Source organism: Engystomops pustulosus, chromosome 5, assembly GCF_040894005.1.
Source record: "Engystomops pustulosus chromosome 5, aEngPut4.maternal, whole genome shotgun sequence".
In the NCBI taxonomy this organism is placed as follows: domain Eukaryota; kingdom Metazoa; phylum Chordata; class Amphibia; order Anura; family Leptodactylidae; genus Engystomops; species Engystomops pustulosus.
In genome coordinates, this window is record NC_092415.1 from 191,004,278 (window position 1) to 191,027,059 (window position 22,782).

At 43.5% G+C, this 22,782-nt stretch overlaps 1 protein-coding gene across 8 annotated transcripts in view; it reads right to left on the reverse strand.

Annotated features, from left to right (window-relative positions):
* KIAA1217 (KIAA1217 ortholog) overlaps positions 1-22,782 on the reverse strand; it is a 421,655-nt gene that overhangs the window by 283,283 nt on the left and 115,590 nt on the right. The gene's annotated exons all lie outside the window — the stretch shown is intronic.

Sequence of the window (22,782 nt, forward strand, 5' to 3'; positions counted from 1 at the left end):
AGATACAGACAGAATTGTGTTATAAATATTAACTGCAAAGAGCAAACAGCTCATAACAAAATCTATGGTGTATGAATATGATACTTAGGGCCACATTTATCACTTGTTTTTTCTGTTGTTTTTGCGCCTTTTCGTTTAGGCGCACCGTTTTTGCGCCATTTTTGCGATTAAACGTCAAATTAGCCGCGCAGCTAAAATAACCAGCTTTCCCTCATCTATCTTACCAATCCAGATGTTTTGCTGCGCCTAATGATATTCATCACGTGCGACTTTTGCATTTAGGCGCAAAAACGGGCGCAAAAACACTCCAGCCCGAAGGTGGCGTTATCTGAGAAGAAAGCACTGAGCCCCTTTGCAGAAGAGCTCATTTCTAGCAGCAAAGCTCAGCCAGACACTGGTACATATAATAGATACATTAGATACATTACAGACAGGAGCTGCAGACTCTATTTACACTTCATCACCTTCTATTTACAAAACATTCTGCAAAACGCTGAGCTCACAGCAAGAGAGAAGAGAACTTTGCACAAGTTTGCAGAAGCTTGCAGAATTTTGCAGATACTACAAACAAGTGTCCCCCATGTAATTCTGCACAGTGTCTGAGGGGGATATTGTGCAGAATTACAGGGGGGCAGCAGGAGACCAGCACTGGGGGATCCCCTCCAGGAGAAGCCACTGCTGAGGAGGTCACTGGGTGCAGGGTGTCACACACCTGGGTGCTGCTGTGAGTGTTATCTTCATTCTGGGCTGTGGGAGAAGCAGAGAGGAGCTTGTAGCAGGATGACATGTAAGTGCCCGAATCTAACATTGCGCCTAAACTGCGCCAAAATTGCTCCTAAACTGTGTTAAAGTAAAGTGATTAATAAGAGGCAGAAAATATACTTATCACAGATGGTTGTAGCTTGTGATAATTCTGGCAAAACTGTGCGCCAGAATTTAGGCGCAACTACTACACTTAGGCGCACAAAAGTGATAAATGTGGCCCTTAATGATTTATTAATGCCGCCACCTCCCTGCAACTTTGTAGCAAACAGTGATAACAGGCATGGAAATTTGAATATGAGACTTAAAAAAATTGACCACTAGAACCAGTATACAATCACATTACACTCTCCAAAAACACATTTTTACATGCACATTTGTTCAAGAAGAACCAAAACAGCAGGCAGAGTTTTCCATGCAAATTAAATTGAGGGTCCCTAACCCTAACCTAAAAACTACGGCTGTAGTGGAATAAGGGTAATATTTTTGCTTTATTTGGTCTATTCTTCAACACCAATAGAACTGACCTGCCCTGACCTTGGCTTGTTCCTGACCATTCTCTGCCTGTCTCTATGGTGCATAGCTCCCAAAGAAAGTAAATATATTATTGTTATGCAAATGAGCTTATCCGCACACCAAGAAAGGGAGGGACTATATCTGCTAATGCATTCATGTTCTTCAATCTGTACTGCCAATCGCCACCTAGGACTGAAAGTGTACTGAATGACTGACATCTTCATAGAAAAAAGGTGTAAAAGAAAAAAACATTGGTGTCACTAATGCACCGAAAATCTCATTTTAAATATAAAAACTAATTTTTACTCTGCTTGTAGTTTCACTGTGGGGTTTCTATTAATTTTTTGGTCATACGCACTACTTGGAAATTATTATTATTTGTATCTATTGGATTTGGTCTCTCTTCAACAAAGCTCATATTTCTTTCCATGTATATGTACCTGTGTCTTTCCCTGTTCTCACCATGCTGCCCTCTACATACATACACAATTTTCTCTCTCTCACTGCCCCGTCCTTATGGAGTCTCCCACTATATCCTTTTTCTTCAAAGTCACTGACAGAGACAGGAAGGGGGGAGGGGGTGGGAGTAGAATGAGTCATAACTCTCCTGCTACAGCTGCTCCTATTCAGCAGAGCTCAGACATGTCAACAAAGAATGACGCACAGTCTGCACAAAGTACAAAAGTAAGTAGCAGGACTGCTGAATCACTTGATGAAGATTCAGGGATTATCAATAGGGAAATTAATATTTAATGGTAAAGAATCTGATACTCACAAGGTACTAGGTGGATATATATTAATTATATAGGTAACTAACTATACAATGTTTAGAAATATTGGAACATAGCAGGTATTATCTGTATGTAAATCGATTGTTTTGTAATATTTATTGTTAAAATAAAAAAAAAAAAAAGAGTATCAGGAATGGGGATATCTGGATAGTGATTTAATGTATTCTGGAGAGCAAAAATAATACAGGTTATAGAAATAAAAATTTTAATTCTTAAAGGGGTTTTCCCACAAACAAAAGTTAGGCCCAATCCATGGGATAGGGCCTAACATGCTGATCAGTGGGGGTCTCAGTGCTGAGACCCCCACAGATCACAAAAACAACAGGCCCAATACTGTCCCACGTATCTTTGTCGGACCCCTCGTCGCTCTGTCAGACGAATGGAGCAGACGCCCGGGCATGACCGTTCTGTTCCAGTAATCTCTATGGAGCTGACAAAAATTTCCGAGCACGGCGCTCACCGATCTCCGTCAGCTCCATAGAGATTGATGGCGCAGAACGGTCATGCACGGCCGTCTGCTTCATTAGTCTGACGGAGCGATGTGGGTCCCCATCAGACCCCCCATCGTTTTCGTGATCTGTGGGGGTCTCAGCACTGGACCCTGACTCATCAGCAAATTATGCTCAATCCCATGGATCGGGCCTATATTTTCTTCATGGGAATACCCATTTCAAAGTTGGACTTGATGGACTTTTTCCATCCTATATACTAATATGTTAGTGAGGTGAATAAATACTGTGGTCTCTTCGCTGCTTGCCAAGAACAGCGCCATAAACGGTATAGTGGCTGTGCTTGGTACTGCAGCTCCATCAAATCAAGTGGGACTGTGCAGCAACCACAACGTATTGACATAGGCCTGAGAGGTGCTTCATGCAGCTGGTCCTTGGGGGGGGGGGGGGGGTCTGTTCGGACCCCATATATTTTATATTGATAAATTACCCAAAAGTTAAACCATAATTATTCCAACTTGCTATTCCCTTTAATTCAGAATACTCTGTAATATTAGAAGTGTCCGTCCTGTGTGGCCCCCGAGCTGTAAATTCTATACTTCCTAATTAGTAAAATCTGTAACCCTCTTTGTGTTTAACCCTTTGTTACCCGATGGTCCGTGTTAACGCTTGTTTATGTTTCCTTCTGTCCGCGGCGCTGGCCGGAGCTGACATTTCCTGCAGCCTCATCCCCCAGTAATTTCATTATTTGTAAAATCCCTCAATGGTGCAATTGGCCGTAAAGGAAATATCAGAGAGACGCAGCGAGTGGCCCGAGCAGCGCAGAGGAGATGGCACTGCTCCCGGGCTCAGCGATGGCTGCTCCCATCCAGACAGGGGGGAGACACAGGCATTATATCTTATGGGAGAAGCTTAAAGGGACCCGTCCTAGATGACACCAGCGATAGACGCCGGGGATACGCGGCCGCAGGGAGAAATTATTATTTCACATAAAACCCGCAAATCTTTATTAACCTCCTAACAGTCGCACTAAAACTGGAAAAACCTTTAAGTAAAATGTCACTTTTTTATTGTAGACATTTAATTTATGTTAATATATTCGGGGCATTCGGAAATTTTTTTTTAGAAGATATTAACCCCATAATGACCCGATAAATCATTTACCCATCTGCGTACGTTTTAAAATGTTGCTTTTTCAGCCATGTCAGGACTCAGGTTTTGGAGGATGGCCCCCAGATTTTACCTCATTAAAGGAAATCTAAATCAATCATGATAAACCAGGGACACTTATCCATAGATCCAGGCACAGGGACTGTGGTAATCTTCTTATATTTGTTATCCATGGCCTCCTTCCATCTAAAATCAACTTTTATAATTATGTCAATGAGTCTGAAGGTTCATGCTGTAGCTTCACAGGCTGTTACACTGTTCAAGGAGCACTTCACCCCTCCCACGTTGTGATATTACAGCAGGCAGAGGTAGGGGGAACGTGCTGAGGGAGCAGTGGAAGGGTAGTCAGTGTTTCAGCCTTTGAATCTGCAGCACGGAGGGGCTCTTCTGGATCAATAACATAGTTTTAAAAGTTGATTTTAGAAGGAAGGAGGCCATGGATAACAAATATAATGTCCCTGGTTTATCATGATGGATTTTGATGGTAGATTTTGATGGTGGGATAAGTAATGTCCTTTCTAGAATTTCCTCTTTTGTGTAAAATCTCTCCCGTTTACCTATTTAAAAAAAAGTCATGTCAAAATGAGCAGAGAATAGTCATATTTTAGCAGAGATAAATCACTTCAAGAGACTGTAAGCATGTTTCAAGCTACAATAGCACTGAAAATAGGGGCAACTGAAGTGATATCCCACCTGGAGCCTCTAAAAGTAACTCATCTCAGGCAAATATAACTCTTCTCTACTCATTTGCATATGACTTTTGAGAAGATTTTTTTATTGATAAATGGTTGAGGGAATTCGAGAAACAATATTTCATACCCTACCTGAGGGGGATGCAGGTTGTGGATCCACTGTGCCACCTTACTTGATTACCACCTTACATACGATTATAGAAATATCTGATCAGAACATCTTTGTTAGAAACAATCTAAGAACTTTTAAAAATATGGTGACACCCCATGGTGACTTTTATCACCTGGGATGTGCTAGCAGTGCATCTGACTATAGGGACACATAAGGACACATTTACTGACCCGTCTGAGGAGTTCCTGGAAAGTGCATTGTCCGATGATAATGCACATCTGCTGCGATTCACCGAGATCCTGCATGTGTCGCTTCCCCGCTCAGGTCCGACAGAGTTCACCATCTTCTTCCTGGTGCATGTAAGTGCATTGTTTTGCGACACAATTAGAAGGTTAAATCCTGCGCTCATCCTGCGTTCATGCGATTCATGCGTCAGGAAGCGGGAAACGGGCCGTCGGACGATCCGACTGATTCGGACTGAGCGCAGAATTTAACTTTCAAATTGTGTCGCAAGCCAAGCACTTACCTGCACCAGGAAGAAGAAGGTGAACTCTGTCGGACCTGAGCGGGGAAGCGGCACATGCAGGAAATTGGGCGCACGATCTAAGTGAATCGCGGCAGATGTGCATTATACACGGACAGCGCACTTTCTGTGAACTCCTCCAGACGGGTAAATTAATGTGCCCCGATGTTTTTTCCTGTATATGTCCATCTTGGTTCTTTTTGGAGTAGTTTTGCTTATCTAAAAGGAAATGTCCATCACGTCCCATCTATATTTTCATATCAGCTGTCTGGAAGCTCCTGGAGACATCAGATTTTGCTGGTGGATCCAGACAAAAACAAGGGAGTCTGCCAACAAAAAAAACTAATGTATCTGGACAGCTGGAGATAAACACCTTCCATTATGAAGAAACGCTGAGCTATCTGCTCTCACTTGCCTATGTCAGACAGAGATAGTCTAATAGTTCTGAAGGACATCAGAGAGATAAAGAATACTAAAAGATCAAAGTCCAAAACAGCACACAAATGTGTTTTTTATTATAAAAAGGTAAAAAAAATGTCCCGATTCCTTTTCAATAATCATGATAATTTGATACAGAGCTCTAAATCTCTTACATAGATGTAAAAGATAGCTACCTACCTACAGACAACACTAAGAAACGTTCAGGAGCTCTACTGCCACCATATGTAACAATGTATGCAGAAAGCTCCATCTAGTGGTGGCTGAAGGAAGCCAGCATGCAAAACTGTCTGTTACACTGTGCCGGAGCACTTCCCACTGTGTGAGATGATATCATGCAGGAGAAGGGGTGAAGTGCTGAGAGAGCAGTGGAGATGGGGGAGATAGTGTAACAGACTGTGAAGCTGCAGCATGGCGGGTCTCTGGAAAAGCCACTCAGAGCCCCTCTGGCTAATTGGCATCATTTTTAAATGTTGATTTCAGAAGAGAGGAGGCCATGGATAACAAATATAAGAAGATGGTCACAGTCATGGTGCCTGGATCTATAAGTAAGTGGATTTGGATGGTAGAGTTCTTTTAAGATTCACTTTTAAGCTGTGTGACCTGTAGAAGCAGGTATGACAAATCACATCACAAAGTGGAGGGAAGATCATCTACAGCAGATTAAACAAGATAGTTGCCCTTGGATACGACCACCCGCACCCTGGCATCTGTGACCATGCATGTGGATTCAGTGTTCACTACTACAGCACGGCTGTGGGAAATGCGGTAACTCCTGGTCATTTAATATCCAAAAATAAATAGTTTCTTTGTGCAGAGCAGATCGTATCCAAGGACAACAATCTAATTTTTAAGGGACCATTTGACTACATTTATGGGAAATTGTTTTCACACAGGTAACATTTTTTTATTGATATCCTATCGGAGAAATATATGTATATAACAGATGGATTCAATTAAATACCAATGCCCAGAGGAGAATACCCATCTAATAACAAGATAAAAGAAATTTTTAAAAGAAATCAGCTCACTATTATCTATGATAAAGGTTAGCGGCATCAAGCATTTTCACCTCTACAATGCACTCATGGTGCTTTGTAAAGATTAAAGTGAACCTGTCACCAATAATGTCACTTTTAGCTGGTGACAGGTTCCAATAGCCTGTGCTGTGCTGACTTTAAAAATGCCTTTGTCAGCAATCTGAATAATTTCAGAAGTTTATAAAACTTTATTTCACATTACCTGGCTCCCATTCAGCAGTGTGTGGCGAGTCCCATTTGGGCGCCGGGGCAGCTGCAGGCTTTGTCTCAGTCTCCTCATGCATTCTTCCTCTACTCCACACCATCCACCTACCTCCCCTGCCTGCTCAATGCACATAACAGGAACTGGGGAGGGGAATAGTAGAGGAAGAATGCATGAGGAGACTGAGACACAGGCATACACAGGCTGCAGCTACCCCTTCCCCAGGACTCATCACACACTGCTGGTAGGGAGCCAGGAAATGTGAGATAAAGTTTTATAAAGTACTGAAATTATTCAGAATGCTGACAAAGGCATTTTTAAAATCAGCATAGCATAGGCTATTAGAACCTATCAGCAGAAATGTCATTTTTAGCTGGTGACAGGCTCCTATAGCCTATGCTATGCTGATTTTAAATATGCCTTTGTCAGCATTCTGAATCATTTCAGTACTTTATAAAACTTTATCTCGTGTTACCTGGCTCCCTGCCAGCAGCATGTGATAAGTCCTGGGGGGGGGGGGTGAAGCTGCAATTAAATGGTAGATTTCTTTTAAAAATCTTTTTTGTTCTCAATAGGAATAAAAACATAGCTTCCCAACAGCTTTATATTAAGATATTTATCCGCACTTGCTTTTAGAGTTAAAACTTTAAAAAAATCCAGAGCTGAAATTCTAGACTATCACCCGGGACTGTGGTGGGGGGTATTATTTACGTGTATCCTTGCGGTATTACAGTGCGCCTTTATATGTGCTAAGAAGCCATTCAAAGTAAATAAACTTATATTTCTCTGGACTCCTTTTCCTCGGAAATTTCACGCATGGATCCAAGTAAAACAAACACATTCTTTTTTTGGGATTGATAGAAAATCTAGTAACAACATGAATAAACCAATTGTCATGGCGCCCGTGACAGCAATATAGGATTTAAGCAGATTAGACGGCATGACAAGTTACTCAAGAACCCGTGCACAAGGCTGGGGGGGGGGGTATTTCTTATTTTCTAACTTGAGTAGCAGATGGAAGACACCAAGCTCCATAGGAATTTGCCGGAGAAACGTACAGAGACTGCACGAGTATCGACATTTCATTTGTGCCGTCTTCAATATGAGTCTTGTTATGGGAAAACCACAGTCTTCCTGTCAGAAATAATATAGAAGGTCAAAGTGGTGAAGTAGAATGAGAAAATATTACAAAGTTCCATCACTCCCAATTGTCCTGATCTTTGACTTGAGCTCCTGTTGTCTTCAGTTACTGTTGAGCCGGGAAATTATAGGATTCATTTATGGAATGTTGGTAATCTGGTGAAAAAACTTAATGGAAAGGCACCGGATGGAAAGATGAAGCAAGCTGTGTCTTTCCATCCTGCTCCCTCCTAGTGGAGGGAATGGGGGACGGATGCAAAGTATTGCATCCATCCCCGGTCTCTGCTGAGTGCATGTATAGGGAGGTCCCAAGTGACAATACTGGGGGAAACATCGTGACGATTGGCAGCAGCCAATCACTAGTTACTGCCGATGTTCACTCATCCTTGAACTTATAGGGGGGGGGGGGGGGAGTTCAGGATCACGTATCCCTCGGATATGTTTTATCCCCAGCACGTAGAGTGTAAGTGGAAAAAGTGATGTCAGCCCAGCCTTAGTGTCTCTCATGTCTCTACTAATACAGTGCGCAACCCATTGAATACAACAGTTGTACCATGGTCACACAGGTGCATTGCTGGTTAGTATCATAGTGATTAATCAGAGCTGTGTGATATAACGAGCCGTGCACCTGTGTGACCAGATTTCTGTCCACTGGAAATAAACAATGAAGCTTTTTATATAGAATCACAGCAAGCAGAGATCCAGAAAACTGGGAGGAATTGATACACAAAGATTATTGGAAAATTGTATTATTTTTCATCATACAAACAATAACATTAAATTGCCAACGTGGGAAGACCCCTTTACGTTTATACTTCTTATGGGCTAGTTTTTCATGCAAGAATCCCTTTAAGGTTGTCACATGAATAAACAGGTTTTTACTTTAGATGACACAACACATTTTAGAAAACACATGACAATTTTGCGATTCAAAAAAGAAAATTTTAAATGTCTAGTAATAGTTGTTTCTTGTTAAAGTGGCCCCTGGTGTTCTTTTCATTCCCTCTTAGTATGACCAAATAATAGGGCTTATTTACTAAGTGTCGCAAGACCAAGCACTTACATGCACCAGGAAGAAGAAGGGGAACTCTGTCGGACCCGAATGTGTTTGTTTATACATATATAAATGAGTGTGATTGTAAAAATCTGTATAATTTGTTAAGGGGAAGGAGGGGGCTCCATGCTGAAGTCTGCTGGGGGGCCCCAGCCTCTCCTAGATATGCTCCTGATGTCTTCATACATCTGGGTTTAGGGTCAGGTCACAAAGCTTTTTAGATTACCCATTTCAGTCGCTGTATTCTAGAGATTCTGGTGGGCAAAAAGGGGGCAGATGTCCAGTGACTTGAGTCTCGTGAATCCCCAGAGCATGTGCACTGCCCATGGTGACAACGAGTTCAGTACATGTCGCCATGCATCAGGCCAATGAGTATGCGCAGAGGAGACTCAAGTTCTCTGCCCCATGGCACTCATGAAGGCAGGTAGACATGCGGGCCCAGACCTACTGACAGCTTCCCTTTAATGAAATCCAAATGCCATAATAATGCATAGGGCGAGGGGTTGATTACATTAAATACTGTAACTGTGAACTTATTACTGGTTACAGCCCAAAATAACCTAAGATCTCAATAGTACAACATAAGAGAATAATGAAGACATGAGCAGTTACAATCCTTTACCTTGCACTTCCTTCTACCCTTCTATTCTGAATACATGGAGTTTTCCCATATGGAAGGAATGTATTATGTATCGCACAATAACGCTGTCAGTGAGGCCATTGACGTAATTTAGTGCGTTATAAAATATCTGAGCTCACCGTTGTTTCTGGTCGGTAAATCTAAGGCTGCTTTTGTTTAGATCTATCAGCTCATCCCTGTAAATATCAGAGCTATCGCATGCACCCTGTACGTTGCCGGAGGCAAAGTCTGTTAATAATGTATGTATTGTGGATTCTGCTTCTTCTCGCTATATGTTGTATAATAATAAAGGTCAACTTCCTACGAAATAAATAAGAGACTATCAACTTCAGTTATTAAAATAATATAACTAGACTATAAGGAGCGGGGTCAAAAATAATGTCAAATCTTTAAAGAATCACAGTTTTTCTGACAAATCAATTGCTCTTGTGATGTAGGACAACTTTGCGTAATACTTTCATTACCTATGTCCAGCAGTTTATTTGCTATCCTCCTTGGTTTAGCCTGACCCTGCAATAGTTGTCTCCTGTGTGCTAATTATTGATTTTAGATCTTAGTCTGTTTACACAAGAAACTGCTACAGGGGAGCTGCTCCCTGCTCACTCTGGAAGGAGGGAAAGGCATGTGAGTGATGCTGCTGCCTGCTCACTCTGGCGGAAGATTTGGCCATGTTATGCTGCTCTGTGTAGCTAGTCTGTGATTCTGCATAACTTTCTATGGCTCTCATTTTGTACATCAAGATGTGGTGCTTCTCAATCCCCTGCAGCACCCTCCCCCAGCTCCTGGGACACTATCTTCACAGCAGGGAAGCTGTTAACCTTGTGTGCTCACACAGCACAGACAACACTTGTGGTCATGGGATGTTGCTCTGTGTAACTGGTCTACAATTCTGCATCACTTTCTATGTCCCTCATTTTGCACATCAAGATGTGGTGCTTGTCAATCCTCTGCAGCACCCTCCCCCAGCTCCCGGGACACTAACTTCACAGCAGGGAAGCTGTTAACCTTTAGCGCTCACACAGCACAGACTACACTTCATGTAACTATTTCATTGAAGGTTGCTACTACTTATTACATTCTCAATGCACCTCCACGTACTGAAAGCTGCAAGGCTAATCACTATATACAGACTATATTATGGATTTGATGCTATGTTGCTTCATGGGAGTACACAAATCATCATGGGAAGTATGGCAGGATGTCAAAGACAGGATGAGATTAGTTTCCATCCACTTCACTGCTGCTGCGGAACATTTGTGACAAGTAGGTTCAGAAAAGAACAATGCCAAAACTCTGGAAAGAAAAAGGCGAGGAGCACAATGTGAGCATAAGGAGACACACTTTAAAATTTAAGTGCACTCAAATGTGAATCCCTTGGACCCTCTCAGTATCTCTTATGTTTTGCTTTGCACAATATGAAGAGAAAGAGCTGAGCAGCAGTGATTGAAAAAAAAATTTGGTAAGGCCAAGCAGAAGGAAATACACAAAAATCATTATGGGGCTTGTAGGAAACTGCAATCAATTGTGGACCCTCCCAGTCTCTCTAATGTTTAGCTCTGGAAAATAAGTAGAGAAACAGCTGAGGGTGAGTCCAAAAAGTTAGTAAAAGTTGTGAACAATTGAGTGAAAAAATTGTGGTAGGGACAAGCATAAGGAAGTACACAAAAATCATTATGGGGCTTGTAGGTAACTGCAATCAAATGTGAATCCTTTGGTCGCCCTCAATCTCTATCATGTTGGGCAAGAAATAGTGATGAGTGGAAACAAGGTACATCTGGAAAATAATATTCACAATATTCAATTTAACCCTTACTTTTAACACTTAATGGGAGAAATGGCTGTGATGGAACAACGAGCCACAGAAGAGATGTCACTGTAGTAATTGCATAATTCTCCTTTATGCTTAGTAGTAGTAGCAGTGATACCATCCCTGATAGACTGCACTGGGGGGGATAATGACTCCATGTCTGTGCTGCAGCAGCCGGCTCTTTGGCTGGCGGCACCCGGCTCTGTAGGTTGTAATTCCCTTAGGACATATGTGTAGAAGAGAAGACGTGATGGATGATTGCGGAAGGATTTGGCACTTTTGGGATGATTTGGTTACTATCCTCTGCACTGTGTGTCCTCCCTCTATACAGCAGCTACGGCTTTTATACCTTATATAACAATACATCATAATTATCTTATAAGCGAGTGCTCTCCAGCTCCGTATTATTTCATTCCAATATCCTTAAAGGGATGTTCTTAGAAAAGGGCAGAACTAAAGTGACATAACCAGAGGCAATTACGTTTGCGTGTGCATTAGAGGTAAATGACTGCGCGTCTGGAAAGCTTCGCGCCTCCTTTCTATCAGGATTCCTTTATCCTTAAAAATGTCAGATATTGTCGCCGCAGGGAGATTACATTATTGGCCGCTGCATAAATCCTACTTATTAATTCTTTCTTTATAAAACAGTATGAAGCTGTCCGTCACTTCGGAAATCACAGAAAACCGAATATTTCCACATTTTAATTTTCTCTGTTGCAGTTACTGTTAGGACACATTGATACGGATGAGATTATTCTAGGACTCTAGAGGATGAGGAGCATATGTGGGTTATAAAGGGTCTATATGTGCTATGTAGGGCTACAATTTATCCTATATATATAGGGTATGTAGGGTCTGTATGGGTTATCATAGACTTATAAATGAGTTACCATTGGAATATGTACATTTTTATAATAATATAATCCCCCAAGGGTCCAACTTGCCTGCCTATCCCTTTCCTAACTTTGAATTGGTCCATATTAGGGGATAAGGGATCTGATAATTGTGATTTAACTTGTTGTATGATGACTTCCATAGAAGTGGCTGAGTTATCTACTCATATTACATGTGTATATCTGTTATCCGTGGTCTTGTTCCTTCTAGAATCAACATTTAAAATTATGCTAATGAGCAAGAGGGACTCTGGGGGTGTTACCAGAGCCCCTGCGTACAGTAGCTTTACAGGCTGTTACACTATTCCCCCTCCCCCTGTTCCCTCAGCACTGCCGCCTCCTTCTGCCAGAAGTAATTTCACACATTGGGAGGGGGATGTGCTCCGGCACAGTTTAACAGCCTGTGAAGCTGCAAGGGCTGTGGTAATGAGCCCTTCTGCCTCATTAGCATAATTTTAAAAGTAGATTTTTTAGAAGGTAGGAAGTGATATATAACGGATATAAAAAGATTACCACAGTCTCTGGGCCTGGATTTATGAGTAGGTGTCCCCGGTTTATCATGAGGGATTTTGATGGTAATTTTTTTTTTAAAGTCCACAACAATAAGACCCTCTTATCTTGTGAGAAGCCCCTTTAAGCTTCCAATACATTCATGTAATGCAATACATATCTTATGGCTTAGGGTGTATTCACAGGAACGTATGGGAGACGGAGATCCAGCCGGCCAGATATACATGCCCTATAGGCGGCTATGGCACCAGTGTTTGGTACAGTGAGCACAACGATTGCTCACCTTACCGTGCTGCGGCTGCATTATTTTCTATCGAAAGCAGCACTCACATCTTCTCCCAGCGAGTGCCCGTCCAGCTGCGGCTGGGTGAGGATACTTTTGTGTAAATGTAGCCTAAAAGTAATTTTCAAGAAAAAATCGAAAACCCTATTGGAGCCGGGGAAAGGGTGGTAAAAAGAAAAACAAAGCCTAGCTACCCTGATCCAGCTCCGAGTTCACTTCCGGCTCTTGGCTCCTGCCCCGTGGTCCAAGGTGGCCACGGATTGGCCAAAGCAGGTCCTATGACCCCCATCACAAGAGTTGAGGTACGAAAGATGGCACAACACAAGAACCAAGAGCCGATGAAGGGTAAGTACACTTTTTGGGGAGGGTTGTCACCCCTGACCCAGCCTCCAACACCCAGGGTTTTTCAAGAATCCCTGTAAAAGTCCTTGAAGTGATCTGAATGCTCAATAATAAATAAAAGAGCATCTGTCAGAGGAGGTTTATCTGTAGGACAGGACGGTCCGATGAGGTCGCATGAATTAGAAGGGTTTGGATTTTAGTCCAAACAATTCTTTATTCCCAGAACATATAAAGTTTTTCTAAGCTTTCTATCCAGTGTTACTTCGAAACTGCAGAAAGTGTCATCTCCAACAACTGTGTAATCATCCCTGCCCAGTAAGCATGTCCTCACACTGCTTTTCTCTTAACTCTCTGCATTCAACCCTTTCCTCTGTCCTTGACTTCTGTATTACTTAACAAGAACCTTCTATGGCTTCTACTCAGAGCATAGTGGAAGGACTGCGAGGAGCTTCAGGCAGAGAGATAAAAGCACAGCAGTGTGAGGATGTGAGATCCTCTGCATCCTCTTCAGAGGAAGAAGTTATGAAGAGCGTCTCCTCCGCCGGAGGACCCACATTACACATTCATTGATCTGACTAGGCTCTGTGTAATACATAGCGTTCCCTGTGGAGGCGCTGCACACTTTATTATCAGCCTATTGTCAGGGGACCCTATAACAAGTGGAGAACCTGGATAATAATCATTACTTCTGTCACCAGGACCGCGGCGCTATTGTTCTGGTTTATATATGATTCACTGTGAGAATAATGTATATTAATAGGAATACTGAATCACTGACGTCTCGGCACATGTTTACTTGTCTAATATAGCCGCCTGTCCCTAGATAATACCATCACAGAGCTAATAAAGTTGACTCGAATATACTATTTCCACCCAGGAACTATGGGTAATGATGGAGCTCATTAAAAACTACATTTTGGTATAAGAGTCATGATCACTAAGACTGTTTTTTTTGGGCAAGGGTATCTTGAGCACTTCTGGGACCCCATGCAAAGTAGTTTCTGGAAGCCCTTTAAAGGGGTTTGACACTCTTTTACATAATTTGCCCACATGCCTTTACTGCCTTGTGGATACTCCTTGAATGTTCTTCAAGTGATTCCGCATTCATGCTACTTACTTTTGTGCTGTGTGCAGACTCTCCGTATTTTTTGTTTACATGTCTGAGCTCTTTTGAATAGGAGGAGCTGTAGAAGGAAAGTTATGAATCATCCTGCTCCCTCCCCCTCCTTACTCACTGTATCTGTCAGTGAGGATGGACAGTAAGGGAGACGCCAATTTTATGGGGTTTGAACTCAGGACCCTCATTATCGGAGGTAGTAACGTAGAATCAGGTACAAACTCAGTAGAAAGAGGATGTAACATATCCAAACCTTCGGTTCTGAATGGAGATAAGTCATGACCGGTGGAGTCAACACAGCTGAGTGTGCATGTACGTAGGGAGCCCCCAGGAATAGCTGGAGGCACAACACAGGGATCATGTGTTCAGTGATGGCACAGTGTGGACATCTCAGAGAACAGAAATAATGCAAACCATGAAATCGTACCATGAGCGCACAAGGAAGATCATCTGACTAATAGGTAAAACACATGGGGCACATGTACTTACAGGGTCACCGGAGTTCAAAGAAAGTGCATTGTCCGACAATATATGCGACGATTCACTAAGTTCGTGCGCCCAATATCCTGCATGTGCCGCTTCCCCACTCAGGTCCAACAGAGTTCAGAGTTTTTTGTGGTGCATGTTAAACATAGAGCATGCGACACAATTTAAAAGTTAAATCCCTCACTCAGTCCAAATCAGTCGAATCGTCCGACGAATCCTAATTTGTGTCGCATGGAAGCCGGCACAGCTGCTCCAAAAAAGGGTCTCGTGCTCCACAATCCCAGCGCACACATTTCTTAAATACCTGTGCAAGCCGGTATTTAGTCTAGAAGAACGTGCGCAGTCCGACAAAAGTGCACAGCATGACCCTTAGTAAATGAGCCCCACAATGTCACAGTAGTGATGACTCAGCACATAAATGACAGGCACAGTAGGGGTAATGATGAGGCTCAGCAGGAAAAAATTTAAAGGGGCCACACTCAGCCTCCATTATTCAGTTTCGATCTCCCTGAAGGTCCAGCAAGACCACTTCAGACCGCTGGCGCATGCACACTATGCCTACTGATGCTGGGATCAGTGCATGTTGTTACATTGCTCATGTTCTGGACTTTGGGTGCTGTAGCTTCACAGGCTGTTACTTTGTTTCCCTCAGCACTTCCCCTTTCCCCTCCTGCACAGTGTAACAGCCTGTGAATCTGCAGCACAATATTGTTTTTATCATTTTAAAAGTTGATTTTAGAAGGAAGGAGGCCATGGATAACAAATATAAGAAGATTCCCACAGTCACCGTCGGATCTATAAATAATGTCCCTGGTTTATCATGATGGATTTTTATGGTAGTTTTTCTCTCAATGATATTACAGTATATTCACAGCTACACATGGTTAGTATTTATTATGTGTTTATGTGCACATAATCAGCATCTATTCACAATGTTTCTACTGTCATATGACTCCTGCATTAAGTGAAACCGCGACGCTTTTACCAAGCACAGTCCGCGGTATTTCAATGGAGCTTTCTTATATCGGATTGTGTCTAGCAGCCGCATCGCTCACAGATATTCCCACAGCAGTCACCCTCCATGGCCGCTCACTCCTCTAACTGAGTTTTCAAATACAAAGTGTTCTTCTTTTTCCATAAAAGCTCCTCCCGTGCCAGTATTTCATCCGCCGATCTGCCGCGCTGCTCTGACTTTCCAGCATGTCAAGAATATTTAGAGAAATGGACAGAAGTTGCTGTAAATTACCAGAATCTTATTTAGCCAAAGTCTGTTCCAAATCTGAAAATAAAGCTTCTTAGTAAGTGGATCGAGCAGTTTCTGGACTATGTAATAGACCTGGGAGGGATCTCCATGGAGCCGATGGGAAGTAAAGAAGTGGTAGAGACACAAGATAAACTGTCACAAAGTAACAAACAAAATGCAGAAAGAAACATGTGATGTGGCCCCTGACTGACCACAGATGAAAAGTACCCCCAGTGCTCTCTGGATGTTGTAAATGTCCCAAATGGCCCAAAATCATAGAATAAGCTTAGATGATTGAAGCGAAGGGAGTGCTGTACTCAGGAATACATTAGACTCATAAAAGGTCCACTGATAATGTGAACCTTTTACAGGGCTATGCTACAAAAGGACAGCATGTTACTGGGCGGTAAGCACGCCTACCATAAGTCATAATGGCAAAAACAAGTGGAGTGAAAAAATAGGTGAAAGTAGAGCTAAACCCATGAATACATCAGACTCATAATTAGTGATGAGTGGACCCATTCAGGTTTGGATTCGCTGAGATTGGCTCAACCTCGAACAATATGGTACACAATGGTGACACCCTTGATTGGTGACGGTAACGATCACCGAGGTTAACCCCCTAAATGCTGCCGGGTCCACTCATTATTTAAAGGGGTATTCTCGTCTGGGCATTCACATTCAGTTTCATTAATCGGCCATAATAATGTACCCGTGTGAAGATAATTTCTCATAAATGTAGTGATATGTTCCCTTAGAAACAAGACTGTGTCCTTAGATACGACCACCTCTGCTGGAGAGATTACACAAGGAAACAAAAGGTGTTTGTATATGAAATGTCCAGGAGTTACTGCATGTCCTACAGCCGTCCTGTGGTAATGATCGCTGAATCCATATGGTCAGGCAGGACTCAATAGGGCATGTCTGGCCACTACTGCCAAAATGTGAGGTGGTCGTATCAGAGGAAGCTCTCTTGTTTCTAAGGGACAACATCACTACATTTATGAGAAATTATCTTCACACAGGAACATTTTTTTAAATAACATCCAATTGAAGAAATGTTTACATATGACAAATGAATTTAATTAAATGTGAATGGCCAGATGGGAATACCCCTTTAACACTGCTAGCTGGCAGCGCGCGTTCACCACCATTGGATCCTGAGTGTGAATGAGGCCCTAAACAAGAATTCCAGCATTTAGTTTAGTAATGTCCCAACTCTAGGATATAACATATACAGTCGGTGGCATAAATTAGTCTTAAAGGGGTTTTCCTTTGGGTAGGTATTTGGAATGTGGTAAGTTACTGGCTGGTGGTGTACAACAGGATTCTACAAAAATCTATCAAATATCTATTTATGCAGCGGGTCACCCCATGGTAGAGGATTTTACAGCAGCCGCACTCCAATGGCGTGATATTTGTTTACAAATTGTAATAAAATTGTATTATTGTTAAAACAAGTTCATTTCTCCAAATCTGAAATTTTGGAAGATTGGGAGGTACACTGGAGCGTCTGTGTAACGCTGCCTGGCATGATACCGTCCCTGGATAAATGTCAGCAGCCTGATGTGACTGCTACAAGGCCCCCGCCATATGGTGCATGTCATATCTAGGAGACGGCTCGTCGGGTTCTTGACATCGCCAGCCATTAATCTTCAATCTGTCATCAAGACTAATTTAATATAATGAAGTTGTGGAATACAGGGCAATGAGGTATTCATTACCTGAAGGGCTTAATGGGGGATCAGTGATTACGTGCACACTCAGGGAGTGATAAAGACACAGGGGATCACTATATAAGCCCAATGACTTGTCTTATCTCACTGAGCAGTGAGAGCTCAAGTACTCAATCAGCAACGCAGATCAAACTTAGAGGACAAGGTACGATAAAACTTATAATGTCATCTCCATTGATCAACATTTGATGATTTTTTTTGGAAGGGCTCACCAGGCCACTAGAACAGGGTTCTGTAAAGTTACCAAAGTATCAACATAAAACCTTTATTTTGCAAAAAACATGATGATCATAAAACAGCAATGACTGTAACACAGAAAAAGATTATAATTACTTTTTCTGAAGGTTCATCGAGTGAAGAACACAAGGACACACGTTCTTGAAGAAGGTTCTGATCCACACTTTCATTCACTCTGCCATGTAGCTGCATGGGAGGTCCAACTACTGCTGCAGAAAACATTTCTGGAGACTTCCTCCAACTCCTATCACTGACTTCATACACACTTTGTGTTCAGCCTTTACCCAGTTTGTCTACAAATATAATGTTTCCCATCAATCCAAATAAATTAAACTTGCTTTCATTACTAAAATCAACTGTGGACCACTTCTCTGTCAACATAACATGCTCCTCAGCAAAGGTGAGTCTAGCCTTTCTGTAGGTTTGGTCACTGCAGAGTGGGCTTCCAGTCCAAATGCTCTTAAATGTCGAGGCACTGTATGACGAGGCAAGAAATTCCAACTATTACGGCATTGGATGTTCCTACTGCAGGGTAGGACCTGGCGTGGAACTGCCCTGCCACATGCTGACCACCGGATATATCAGGAGGCCAGAGCCACACATGTATATCCAATGAGTGCAGCGGGTGGGGTTACTATCATGATAATTCCCAATATAGTGTACTGTGGGCAGCAGGGTATAGAGCAAGAGAATCTGAGCAGATTGTCTATAGAGTCCTATCAGCAGACAGGATGTCATAGAGCAGGATGAATCACAGCTTTTTGTCTATGTATGGAGTTGTTTTGGTGCAGTTGGGGCAGAATTGCTGTTGTAACTTTCCATTTCGCCAAATGAACATAGGACATATGTCACTTTGACATTGCACCAAATTCATTATTTGCATAGCCTAGTTTTCACAACAGGACAGAGTTTATGTATGCAACTTTCATTTAGGTGCTCCTATTGGTGCAAATTGCCACCCTGTCTATGTGCTGCCACCTTTGATGTTTTTTTCCGACTTTTTATACCACTGTCGCAAACCACACCCATAACATAAGACACTTCCAGCAGATTTAGCAAGGCCAAAAAGCCACTAAATCTGACAACCTGAAATGTATACATCATTTCTTGGCCATTCCAGATATCAAACTGTGGGTGATGCCTTGTTTTAACTTCCCTAATTACTTTAAAGGTCCTAATTACCGGTAGGCTGCTAATTCCGTCTAGGGGATTTGGGGGGACTGTTTTTAGAAGTTTTCTGTCAACTTCAATATTAACTTTGTAAAACAGCTGGAGGTGCTCAGGCTGACGGCGCCCAACACCTCTCAGCTTCCCTGGCTTATAATTTATGCACGCCCCGCTGCAAGCCTCTGCCTGCTCCCGGCAGGGAAAGTTACAATCCAGCCGATGACGTCAGAGCCGGGGAGTGAAGAGAGTGGGGCATGTGCTCTCTCCTAGTTCCCCACCAGGGAGCAGGCAGAGGCTTGCAGCGGGGCGTGCATAAATTATAAGCCAGGGAAGCTGAGAGGTGTCGGGCGCTGTCAGCCTGAGCACCTCCAGCCGTTTTACAAAGTTAATATTTCGTTAAAAGATGTTAGAAAATATCTACCCCCCCCCCCCTCATCCCCTATACGGAACGAGCATTCTAAATAGGACACTCTATTAGATGTAGATGTCCTTTAATAGTCCAATCCTTCTTACCATCTACATATTATTGTACTGAAATCACTCAAAACTTTTATGCAGCCTAAAATATTTGTATGAGGTTGAGCAATGTTTAATGAAAGAACTGTGTCTGTCAGGTACCAGATCTATAGTCATTTGGGGGCAGATTAATATTCTGACACATCTTCCTGCACTTGATACATTTGTGTCAATAACACAAAATTTGTCGCAGAGGAATAAACTTTACCTAACAATGCAGTAAATCTACAGCTACAATACATTCCTTAAAGGGAAAATGTTGTGTAAACAAGGAGCAGAAATGTCTGGTTCAGAGACACTTTAAAGGGGACCTGTCAGATTTTCTAACATATGTAAATACTTGTATTCCACAATGAGATAACAATTCTGAAGCATCTTGTCTCATGTCATGCTGCTACTCTGTTGTTATCAAGAGATATGTGTCTGCATTAGAGATGAGCGAACATACTCGTCTGAGCTTGATGCTCGTTCGAGCATTAGCGTACTCGAAACTGCTCGTTGCTCGGACGAATACTTCGCCCGCTCGAGAAAATGGCATCTCCCGCCGTTTTGCTTTTTGGCAGCCAGAAACAGAGCCAATCACAAGCCAAGAGACTCTGCACTCCACCCAGCATGACGTGGTACCCTTACACGTCGATAGCAGTGGTTGGCTGGCCAGATCAGGTGACCCTGGGATAGACTAGCCGCTGCCTGCGCTGCTCGGATCATTCTGTGTCTGGATGCCGCTAGGGAGAGAGCTGCTGCTGGTCAGGGAAAGCGTTAGGGAGTTCTATTAGCTTACTGTTAGGCAGGAGTGATTCTACAAGAACCCAACAGCCCTTCTTAGGGCTACAATAACGTTATACTTTTTTTTTTTTTATTTGCTTGTGGCTGGGCTTGCTGGCACTAGTAGTGCAGCTAGTACCATATTGTGAGGAATTTGCTGGGAGACCTGCGACCGTTGTGTTTAGCTCTTAGTGACACACATATCCACCTCAAACACCGAAGTGGGACAATTTATTAGGGGTTTGAGTAGAATTAGGCACAGTCTGCTGATTTTTTTTTTTTTTTTACCTTTATTTCATTTTATAGCTCAAACTCATCTTGCAAAGCACAAAATCCAGTTGTGTGCTGTCAGTGTAGGTTAGAAACTAGCCATAGCAATAGGATAGCATCGTTTTGTTAAAAAAAAATAAAAAACTAAAAAAAAATAAACACAAAAAATTTTTTTTTTCAAGTTTACACTTTAATTTGGAAAATGTTTAACCCGAGGGCTAGGGGTAGAGGACGAGGGCGTGGACGTGGGCGTCCAACTACTGCAGGGGTCAGAGGCCGTGGTCCTGGGCGGGGTGAGACACCACCTGCTGATGGGGGAGCAGGGGAACGCCGCAGAGGTACACTCCCTAGGTTCATCATGTCTCAAGTTACTGGGACTCGTGGTAGAGCACTGTTGAGGCCAGAACAGTGCGAACAGGCGATGTCGTGGATTGCGGACAATGCTTCTAGCCATTTGTCCACCAGTCAGTCTTCCACGCAGTCCACCCATGTCACCGAAATCGTCACTCCTCCAGCTCCTCCACCTCAGCCTCCTTCCCCCCAGTCTGCCCCCTCCCACCAAAATTTGGCATTTGAACCGGCATACTCTGAGGAACTGTTTTCTGGACCCTTCCCACAGTCACAAACCACTTGTCCTGCTGCTGCTGAGCTATTTTCCGATGCCCAGGTTTTCCACCAGTCGCAGTCTGTGGGTGATGATGACATTATTCACGTAGTGGAAGAAGTGTGTAAAGAGGTGTCCGACGATGAGAAGACACAGTTGTCAGACAGTGGTGAAGTTGTTGTGAGGGCAGGAAGTCCGAGGGGGGAGCAGACTGAGATCGGAGGATGATGAGGTGACAGACCCAAGCTGGGTTGATAGGCCGGGTGAACACAGTGCTTCTGAGACGGAGGCGAGTCCTATAGCAGAACAGGTTGGAAGAGGCAGTGGTGGGGCCAGACGGAGAGGCAGGGCCAGAGCTGGTGCATCAGCGCCAAATGTTGCCCGTAGTCAAGCTCCCGTGGCGAGGGCTAGATTTTCAGAAGTCTGGAGGTTCTTTAAAGAAACACTGGATGACCAACGGACTGTGGTGTGCAACCTTTGCCAAACCAGGATCAGCAGGGGTTCCACCACTACTAGCTTAATTACCACCAGTATGCGCAGGCATCTGAATGCTAAACACCCCACTCAATGGCACCAAGCCCGTTCACCTCCGGCCGGGCACACCACTGCTCCTTCCCCTGTGTCATCTGCTAGTCAGCCCCCTGCCCAGGACCCCGGCCCAAACACCTCCCGTACGAAAACCCCATCTTCGCCTCCACGATCCTCCACAGCATCCATCAGCGTTCAGCTCTCCATACCCCAGACGCTGGAGCGCAAAAGGAGGTATAGCGCAACCCACCCACATGCCCAAGCCCTCAACGTCCACATCTCCAAGTTGCTTAGCCTGGAGATGCTGCCCTATAGGCTAGTAGAGACCGAGGCCTTTCGCAACCTCATGGCGGCGGCCGCCCCTCGGTATTCGGTCCCCAGCCGCCACTACTTTTCCCGATGTGCCGTCCCAGCCCTGCACAAGCACGTGTCAGAGAACATCCTCCATGCCCTGACCAACGCCGTTTCTGACAAGGTCCACCTGACCACAGACACGTGGACGAGTGCTGCCGGGCAGGGCCACTATATATCGCTGACGGCACATTGGGTTAACTTGGTGGAGGCTGGGACCGAGTCTGACCCTGGGGCTGGTCATATACTGCCGACGCCGAGGATTGCGGGGCCTACCTCGGTCCAGGTCTCAAAGGCCTACTATGCCTCCTCCTCCTCCCACCCTTCCTCCACCTCCTCCTCTGAATTACCATCCGTGGGCATGGCGCCATCAGTCGGTAGCTCTAGGCACAGCAGCA